The sequence below is a fragment of the Myotis brandtii genome, unplaced genomic scaffold (genome assembly GCF_000412655.1).
Source record: "Myotis brandtii unplaced genomic scaffold, ASM41265v1 scaffold332, whole genome shotgun sequence".
NCBI lineage: Eukaryota > Metazoa > Chordata > Mammalia > Chiroptera > Vespertilionidae > Myotis > Myotis brandtii.
The window spans coordinates 2653616-2663230 of NW_005362797.1; the positions used below are offsets into that span (position 1 = coordinate 2653616).

Genomic DNA, 9615 nt, shown 5'->3' on the forward strand with positions numbered 1-9615 from the left:
GTTCCCCCCAGTCCAGATGCAATCCACCCACAGGAAGCTAACATCCATTCATAAACACAGGCCCTCCCAAGCCAATAAGACAGGGCCAATGAGCCGCCGCGAGAACACGCCCTGGCAGGTCTCAAGAATCCCCTGAGAGTCACCAGGCCCAAAGCCTGGTGTTTACCGTGTGAGCGAGTACATGCACGGGGTGGGCCAGGACAACCGCTCGAGGCTTCCTCTTTCCTTCGTCAACAATGAGTGAAGCCTGGCACCCAAGGTCACAAATAGTCAAGCCTGCAGGGCAAGGAAACATGGACTGTGTAAAGTACCTCCTGCGTTCACTTTGGAACAAAAAAAGGGTTCTGACATTCTAGACAGGGGTTCAGACCCTGGTGCCTGAGTCACCGGAGGATCTGCCACCGCAGATGACTGAACCACAGCGTGAGTTTCTGACCCCGAGCGTCTGAGCCTGAGCCGGGGCTGGAGAACCGGCCACAAGCTCCCCGGTGCTGCGGGTGCTGCGGCCCGTGAGCCACACTTTCAGGAGCCAGGGACCCACAGGTCCAGAAAGTCTGGGGTTTGCTCCTGATCGAGTGTTCGACACGAGGTCCCAGGCTGGGGAGCGGAGGCGGCTGGAAGGGGAACTGGAGACCCGGCAGCCCCGTGGTCAGCACCAGGACATAGCCTTTGGGAGCTCAGCAGGCTGACGCCGGCTTTTCAAATACGGCGACTGCATCTGTATTTCAAACTAAAGTGACCGTGCTTACACTTTATATCTGCAAAATCTTTTGCCGTTCCCAGAGCCTTTCACATCTGCCCTCTTGCCCGATCTTCACAACAGCCTCGTCAAGTCCCCCGTGTTAGGGACAAGGAAACTGAGGCTCAAGGAGAGGGAGTGGCTTGCCCATGAGCCCAGCGCCTCTGGGTTTCCTTAGACAAGTATCTGTGGAGCATCTGCAGGGTCCTTGGCACCAGACCAGACACGGGACTGAGGGATAAGGAAGAAATGGCTCCCGCCCTCAGGGCGCCTCCAATCTCCTAAGATTCCAGGAAGGCCACTTGCAGGAAGGACTGCACCGCAGGCCATGGACGGCGGGCTTACGGCACGTCCCTCCCACTCACATTCACTGCTGGTCTGTGCTTGTCACTCTGCCCACTCTTGTGGGATGACAGCTCCTCCACAGTTTCAGCCCCTCTGCACTCTCAGGGCGCGCAGACCGCACCACCCTCCCCAGCTTCCTGCCACCACACAGGACGTGCTCAGAGGCCTGCCCGCCTGCTTCTCCACTAGTCTGTCGCCTGCCCAGTCACTCACGGTGGATGGCTGGCCTTCAGCTTCTCCCCTCACCCCCACCCACAGCATCCACTTCATTACCCAGTTCTACCATTTTCAACTCTTAAATGTTTCCCACATCCGTCTCCTCTTTAGCGCCCCGACCAGTGCCCCGGTGGGCGTGGTCAAGGCCTCCTCCCCAGAATCGGTTCCATGGCATCTCACCACCCTCAAAGCCATCCTCTAACACCCAAATCTAACCCAGTCCCTCCTGCTTTGAACCCTTGAATGGCTTTCTAATCATCCACCTGTTCATCATCCGTCCATCCACCCACCCACTCTCCCATTCACTTATTCATGCACACAACAAATACTTACTGCGTATCTATTATATGGAGGGCACTGCACTGAACACTGGCTCTCAGGGTAACTCAAGTTGCTTTTAGTCTCACGGGGGGGCGGAGGGGGGAGATAAGCGAGCCAGCTCCTAAGAGAGAGGAGGATTTTAAGGGAGCTCGTTAGAGGGGACCTAACCCAGCCAGAAAAGCCTTCCTGAGGAGCAAGTTATGCCGAGACCAGGAGAAGGGGAAGGGCTGCCTGAGCAGACAGGCGTTTCTGCCGTAGACACATGTGTGCAACAGATCAAATCCAAGAGAGAGAGAATGGGCTCCTCCGGGGAACTGAAAGTAGCTTGGCGTGACTGGATCGAGGCATAAAGGGGGCATGGCCAGAGCGGAGATAAGAAGATGCTGTGGTAACTAACAATTAATTAGAAGGGAGGTGGGGAACAGTCAGGGACAAATCTGAGATGTTCCTGACTATGAGTGATTAGTCCTTATTAGCTCTAAAAAAATTATTTTTTAGATGGATAACTGGGTGGGCGGATGGATAAATGGATGGGCAGATACATGGATGAGAGGTAAATGGATAGATCTAGCCGGTCGCTTCCACGGGGTGCACACGGGCACACAGATCACCGCTCACCGTGCCAGGGTGGCCCTGCTCGCGGAGCCCTGAGCCCACAGAGCAGGGAGTTTCCTGCAGACCCAGCTTCTCTTCCTTTCTCTGCTCCAACCTCCACATTCTTTCAACAAGGTTGTTTCATTTCCTACAAGTGCCTGACTCAGAGGCTGTTGTTATTTCCCTCTGGGGCGGGAGTAGAACGCAGGCAGCATTTTTCCTTAGCCCCCACCGCTCCCCCAGGTAGTCTCACTCCAGCAACAACAAGGCAGACTCTCATTTCTAACGCCTCGGAACTGTTTCCAAGTTCAACCCCACCTGAGCTCACGAGGCTCGGACGGGCCTGGCGCCGCCAACCCATTTCACAGAACCCGAAGCCCAGAGAGGCTACGACACAGTCGCTCAAGTTCATACAGCAAGTCAGGGCGGTCTGAATCCAGAATCCAGGCATCGAGGCACCAACTCCCCGCCTTTAAGCTCTTCTGACCACAAACCACAGCAAGAGATGCCCTTGACCTTGTAACCCAGCACACACATTCTACACACACACACACACACACACGCATGCACACAGACACGAACTTCCCCAACGCAGTACTTACCCTACGTCTGCGACGCCCTCGGATCAGGTCTCTTCTGTTTTGTTTCTCTAAATGCAGGTCATGAGCTACCAAATTGATTCCCTGACCCTCGAAGGCTGACTGACCCCACCTGCTCAGCCTCCAGACCCCAGGGAGGCGACTGCCTCAGCCAGGTGAGGGGCAGGCAGAGCGTGGCAGCGACAGGAAGCTGTCCCAGCGGGATCCCGGGTCCTCTGTGACTTGCTTCACGGCTGAGCTCTGCTCTCAAACCTCAAACAGCTGGGCTTTTTTCTGCGGCTCCGAGAAGGTCGGGGGAGGAGCCGCAAAGGCACCTTCCGGGGCCTGGTGGACCCCCCGAGGCCGCCACCAGGACCCACACTCCCCTCCAGGGATTTCCCGCAGACCACGCCTCCCAGCTCCGTCTAGAAAACCCCAGCTGGAGGCTGCCCCTTCCGGAGCTGAGGCAGAATCATGTGTCAGGCTGGCGGTGGCCCAGGAGCACTTGCCAGCCACAGGACCAGGGCGACGGGACTGCTCCCTCCACCTGCTCGGCCTGCTTCCCACACACCCCAGAGGCAGGGAGCAACCTTGGGGGGGGGGGCGTTGTTAAGCTGGAATTAGGGACAGGGGACCTTGGGGGCTAGGGGGCATGCAGGAGAAGTGGCTGCACTAATTCTACCCATCAACCCCCTTTGAGCACCTCCGGGATCCCAGGAGAGGAGACGCAGGCAGTGGAGCCCTGCGCCAGGGGTCCTCACTGAGCCGCCCAGGTGACTAGTGCAGACCTCGGACCCCAGCGAGAACAACGGGACAACGAGGCAAGGATGGGGCAAGCTGACTGTTTCCACTCCCACGCCCAGGATGTCACTCTCCAGCCACCAGCAACCAACATCTGGGTCATTGGGTCTCACGTACCTTAGAGAACACTTGGGAGCTTATAACAAATAATACCAATGCCGGGCCCCACCCCAGGTGAAGGAAACCACATTCGCTGGAGATGCGGTGCCGGCACCACTGTTTGAAAAGCTCTCTGGGCAACTCGGCGGGCAGCCAAGTGCAGAGGCACCGGGTCTGCGCCGGAGGCTGGCTTCGTCCTGTGGTTCAGACCAGGGGAGCGAGCGCATTGGAGCAGGGCCCTGGGCCACCAGTGAGGCAGCGTTAATGTTTTTAAACAGCTCGGGCCCCGGGTGGGGAGCAAGCACAGGGCTGGGCGTCATGGGGGCCCTGGCTCTCGGGAGACTCTGCTAAGCTCTCCCAGCAGAGCAGCCCCACGGGCCCCTGGAGGCTCCCTGGCCCAGCCGCCTCCTCCTTCAGGTGGGGAAACTCGGGCCCCGCCAGGCAAAAGCTCTCGATCGGGGTCTTTCAGCCAAACCACAGAGCGGTGATTCTAGGACCCCCGCTGCCGACATCAGAGCCACACTATTTTGGCCTGACCTCCTCCCTCCTTGGACGCTGCTGGTAGGATATGTTGCTGGAGCCAGGAAGCCCACGCCCACCATGCCCGGGAGGGTGTCCCTGAGGATGTTTGTGCCCCTGGCTCTGCTACGTGATTGTGGGACTCGTCTCCTCCAGACAGCAAATCGCACTCGTCCTGTCGGGGACTGTACTGGCAGGGGTCCCAGGAACCCCCCTCTGCGGGGCCTGGGCCCTCTCCAACGGTCTCCTATGTTAGTTACCTAGAAGGCTGCGCCTTGCTATGGGGGGTGGGTTCACACAGACCAGACGCCATTTCTGAGTTGCGGAAGCGTGGCTGGCTCTCCCCTTCCCAGACGAAAGGACGGTGGGTGAGGAGTGCAGGCTCCCCCCAGGACACATGGCCCAAAGAGAGCACCCCTGGCTCTGTCTACAGGCAGCCCAGCCACCTGGACATGTGCACACAGGCCGTCTGTGCCTGGAAGACACTACTGACACGGTGCCCGCCCCCTCCCCCAGGACTCCCAGGCTGCCCCAGGGTGCCCCACCGCATCTGGGATGGGAAGCCTTTCTCTCTCTCCGGGGCCAGGGACCCCCCTTTCCCTCCCCACTGGGCCTCTGGGACTGCAGATGGCTTCAGCTTTAGTCACATCGCTGAGCCCACGTCCTCTGTGAAATGCCACTCAGGGACAGGAAGGACAGCCCGCGCTGTGACCTACTCTGGCGCTATGATTTCATCTTTGAACGAGAAACCGTGATGACACCGAGCATCAAGCTGTGGCCTGAGGGGCCTAGAGACCCGTAACCTCAATCCTCACAAACCTCTCCAAGTTAACCTGCAGCTGAGCCCAAGTAGTGAGTCTGTAATCAAAACGTGGCCTCCAGAGAAGCCTGGTTCACCTCCCCCATTCAAACTCCCGGCCCGAAGCCCAAAGTGCCAGAGCCTTGGAGCCGTGCTGAACAGAGAAGGGCATGTAGTGAAGGGTGAGAATGTGTGTGTGTGTGTGTGGGGGGGGGGGGGGACTCATGGGGGCTGCCAGGGCCTGCCGCGGTGGCTCCTCCCATCCTGGAAAGACAGAAGGGCCGAAACTGGGCCAGGCCCACCCCCTGAGTTCCTTTCCCATCTCTCTCAGGCCCCAGTGCCTGCCGACCCCACTGGATGACAGACCAGAGGCTTGCCTGAACCCTGGGTGTCCGGCCTGCCCCAAACATGAACACTCCTCCGGGGACCTGGGCTGAGGGGCGGGTGAAATGTTCTGGAGGCTCGTGTGAGGGCGACAGGGCCCCCAGCCAGAAAGGCACTCATGGGCCCCCAGCGGTCCAGGCAGCCCGGGTGTCACCAGAGGGAGGACTCTGGAGTCTGCAAGGCCTCGGCACAGGGCGGCAACCCCGTGGTCACGGGACGGAGGTTAAAAGCAGAGGCTCTGGGCCGGACGGAGGAGGTTGAGATCCTGAGCTGTCACTGTCTGGCGATGTGACCTTCACAAGGTGCCTTCCTGGCCGATCAATGGGCTTCTGTGAGGACCCGAGAGATGAGGTCCGACAAGGCCTGGCATGCAGTAGGTTCCTGATCCGTGTTAGTGAGGATGCAGTGACACTGAGGATGGTGGTGGTGACAGCATTGACCCCTCAGGCTAGAAGGTCCGCCCCGCAGTCTGATTCACCCTGGGAAAGGTGAAGGGTGGGCAGGCCAACTGGGTAAGATGCTTGTTACAGCGCATTGCCTGATTCCCCACGGCTACGCTGCTGACTTGGGGCTGGTGGGGGTAAAGGCCTTGGAGGAGCCTCGAGGGCTCTGGTAAGCACCAGAAGTGTCTGTCAGGAGCCATCTGCTGTTGGCCTGCAGGGACCTTCCCTGACTGGCGTCTTGAAGGCGCCTTGGGCCTTACACTTTAGCACAGGTTTGCATCAGAGGAGCTGATACAAGGCGCTGCACTGTTGCAGGTGCAGAAGGGCCCAGGTGCGAATGAAGATGCCCAAAGGACCGAGAGGAGGAGCGGCAGGGATCCTCCCAGAGGGCCTGGCGCCCGCGGCCCCGAGTGAGCGGCCAGAGAGGAGGCGGGAGCAGCTTCGGAACAGGAAGTGCAGTCACTGCCATCCGGGAGCACGTGCTCTGTACCAGGCACCGTGCTGAGCACCCTCGCATCGGCCCCGTGAGGCAGGGTTATCCCGGTGTTACAGGCCAGGCTGCTGAGACTCTGAGAGCGCCAGCCGCCTGCCCAGGTCACAGAGCTCGGAAACAGCAGGACTGCTTGACTCCAAAGACGGCGCTCTTGGCTACTTTATGAGTTTCCCGTTGCTGCTGGAGCAAATGACCACAAACCTAATGGCTTAAGACAACGCAGATTTCTTCTCTGTGGTGGTCAAAGGTCTGCCATGGATCTCACGGGGCTAACATCAAAGCGTTGGCAGGGCTGCCTTCCTTCTGGGGGGTGGAGGGGAAATGGACTTATCTTTCCTGGCTTCTCAGGGCTCCTGGCATTCCTTGGCTTGTGGCCCCTACGTCTTCAACGCCAGCAGTGGGGAACTGAGTGCGTCCCACCTCCCTCTGCGCCCACGGTCACATCTCTGACTCTGGCCCTCCTGCCCCCTCTTCCACTTGTAAGGACCCTGTGATCACACTGGCTGAGCGGCCGAGCTGCGATTCAAGTCAGGGTCTGAATTCATTGTATTTTAATTACCAATGCGATGCATGGGACTTTATACAATGACTTGTTCATGCCCATCTTCCCCTCCAAACGGTAGGTTCCATCAGGAGGAAGGAGCTGGGTCTGTTCTCTGCCAAAATGCACAACAAAAATGTGCTGGATGTTTGAATCAGTAAATGACCCTAAACTCCATTCACTTCTGCAGCCCAGGTGCAGAAGGCCAGGGTGAGGAGCTAAGGAACTGGGGGAGACAGGATAGGGGATGAGGCCACAGGAAGAAGGTTGGTTTTGGCTCTGAGGGCGTGGGTGGGTAGCTATGTATGGAAAGGCATTACCATGGAAGCTTCTGCCGAAAGAGAGACTTTGGGGAGTCTGTGGTCTGTCTAAGGAGAGCTGCTCGGGGCATCATCCTTCCTGTTCTGATACAGGAAGCACAAAGCACAGGCCAGAAGGTTGCCATGGTGACCGCAGGCCTGCTTCCCCAACCTGCTTGCCTTCCCACCAGCCTGCCTTCCCACCAGGAGTGCTCCCACCCATCAATTAATAACCTAATAATGTATGACAACAGTCACTCCAACCACCCAGGCAGCAGTCCTCTCGAAAAACAAACAGACTTCTTCAGGGACCTAAGCTACACAGATGCTCACTAGACTCAGCCTGGGCCACCTGCTATAACCTAGCTTTCTGAATCCAGATTCCTCTCTCCCCGGCTTCTCTCTCTCGTTTTAAAGGCATGGGTTTGGCAGAGCTGGGGACTGAAGCCGCAGGGGTTCCAGGGAAACAGACACTAGCGAAGGCACCATGTAGGATGCCTGCACCCTCAGCCCTGCAAGGCCTAGAGAACCTGATCCCCACCCAAACAGGCTCTGTGATAAGGCCCCAGGCAGGGCCAATCGTACGTCTGCTGGTCTTCTAGCAAAGATGACTTAATTTGTTACACCACGGCACCCAGGAAAACAAAGCAAAAGGGAAGACTTTCAAGTTTTGGTAGATTCAAGATGTTTGGAAACTGATGCTCTTCTCACTGGGAGATGGGTTCTAAGACCCCTCCCCTTGAATCTAGGTGGGCTCTGTGACTACGTGACCGGAAGAATAAAGTCGAGGCCACACTGTGCCAGCTGCTGAGTCCAGGTCTGAAATGACTGGGAGCTCCCACCTCCTGTCTCTTGGGATGTTGCTCTTAAAAACTTGGGTGCCCTGATGGGAGGAGGCCCTAGTGGCCTCTGAGAGAGGCCCACATGGAGAGGAGCCTAGACCCTGGCCAACAGCCCCCGCTGAGCCGGGATCAACTGGTTTCCCACATGTTGTGTGATCTTGGAAAAAGATCCCCAGCCACAGCTGGGCCCTCTCAGCTGATGTCGCAAGGAGCAGAGATAAGCCATCCCCACCAAATCCTGCCCAAATCACAGATTCATGAGCAAAATAGAGGAGGACTATTATTTTAACCTCCTAAAGTGGTTTTTTATGCAATAATAGATAAATGGAACATAAGGATTATTTTTTCTCCAAAATCACTTAAGGGCTTATCATGAGCGATGTAGTCATTCATAAGGTTATTTGATTTTAATTTTTGTAAAGTATCTGCTTTTATTTATTTTAGAGAAAGAGAGAAAGAGGGAGAGATAGACACATGAATGAGAAACATCATCAACTGGCTGCCTCCTGCACGCAGTTTCCTACTGGGGATCGAGCCGGAAACCCAGGCATATGCCCTGACCAGGTATCACAGTGGCGACCTTCTGGTACATGGGTCGACACTCAACCACTGAGCCACACTGGCCAGGGGATTTTAATTTTTATAACAACTTTGTGAGGTGGGTATAATAATCTCCCTTTCCCATCATGAGATACTCAGAGGCAAGGTATCTTGTTTGAGATAGAAAGGATGAAACCAGTTTCCACTCTTTGTTTCCTGTTAGACGAGTCTTCTCTCCATAGAGTGCACTGTACCCAGAAGGCGGCAGCCTAATGGAAACATCAAGAACACTCATAGCTAACTTTTAGGGGCCACTGCAAGGCTTTTATAGTATCTGCATGATGTCATGACCATCCTAGGAAGCAGGCTCTACTCTCATGCCCATTTCACAGAAGGTGACACTGAGGCTTAAGAAGAGGGTAGGTGATGATCTCCAGTTAGTATCTCTAATAAGTGGAAGAGCCAAGATTTGGACCCAAGCCCTCCAGTCTGGAACTGAGCTCTCAACAGATGCGCTGGTCCATGCAGTCTAGTGCAGCCGCATTGCTCCAGCCCCGCTTCCTCTGGGACACGCAGTCCTTGTCCCTCCTGTCTCCTTTTGGAGGCTGAAGGGGGGAGGGCAGGGTTAAGCAAAACATAATCATGTCATCTCAGATTTGAATAGTTCAAACCAGTCTCACTCCTTTTGCCCTCGCAAGCCCTCTGTGAGGTGGCCAAGCTAGTATTTATCTCCATTTACAGAGGCTCAGCCACAGCAAGTGACCTGCCCAAAGCCACAGGCTCCAAGTCAGTGGTCTCTCCTTTGCCCACCCCTGATCGCAAAGAGCCTTGCTGTGCCCTTTCACAACTACTAAGGGGGAACGCACAGATGTAGGGGGCAGGAAAGGAAATGTGTGTCACCTGTGCCGTGCGTGGACGCTGGGAAATGAAGGGCTGGAAGTAATTACCAGGCGGCCACGGAGCCAGCCGAGGGGGTGGCTGCTAAACCTGGCAGCAACCGCAGCAGACACCCGGCCCAGAAGAGGAACAGGGACGCGCCGGCGGGCGCTGGGCGCTGGGCAG

At 56.7% G+C, this 9615-nt stretch overlaps 1 protein-coding gene across 1 annotated transcript in view; it reads right to left on the reverse strand.

Annotated features, from left to right (window-relative positions):
- The window catches only part of GPR68 (G protein-coupled receptor 68), a 12601-nt gene extending 9395 nt beyond the window's left edge, over positions 1 to 3206 (reverse strand). Inside the window, exon 1 of the mRNA XM_014543681.1 lies at positions 2818 to 3206. The gene's annotated coding sequence lies outside the window, so the exon portion shown is untranslated. The remainder of the gene's footprint in view (positions 1 to 2817) is intronic.
- Between the last annotated feature and the right edge of the window lie 6409 nt (positions 3207 to 9615).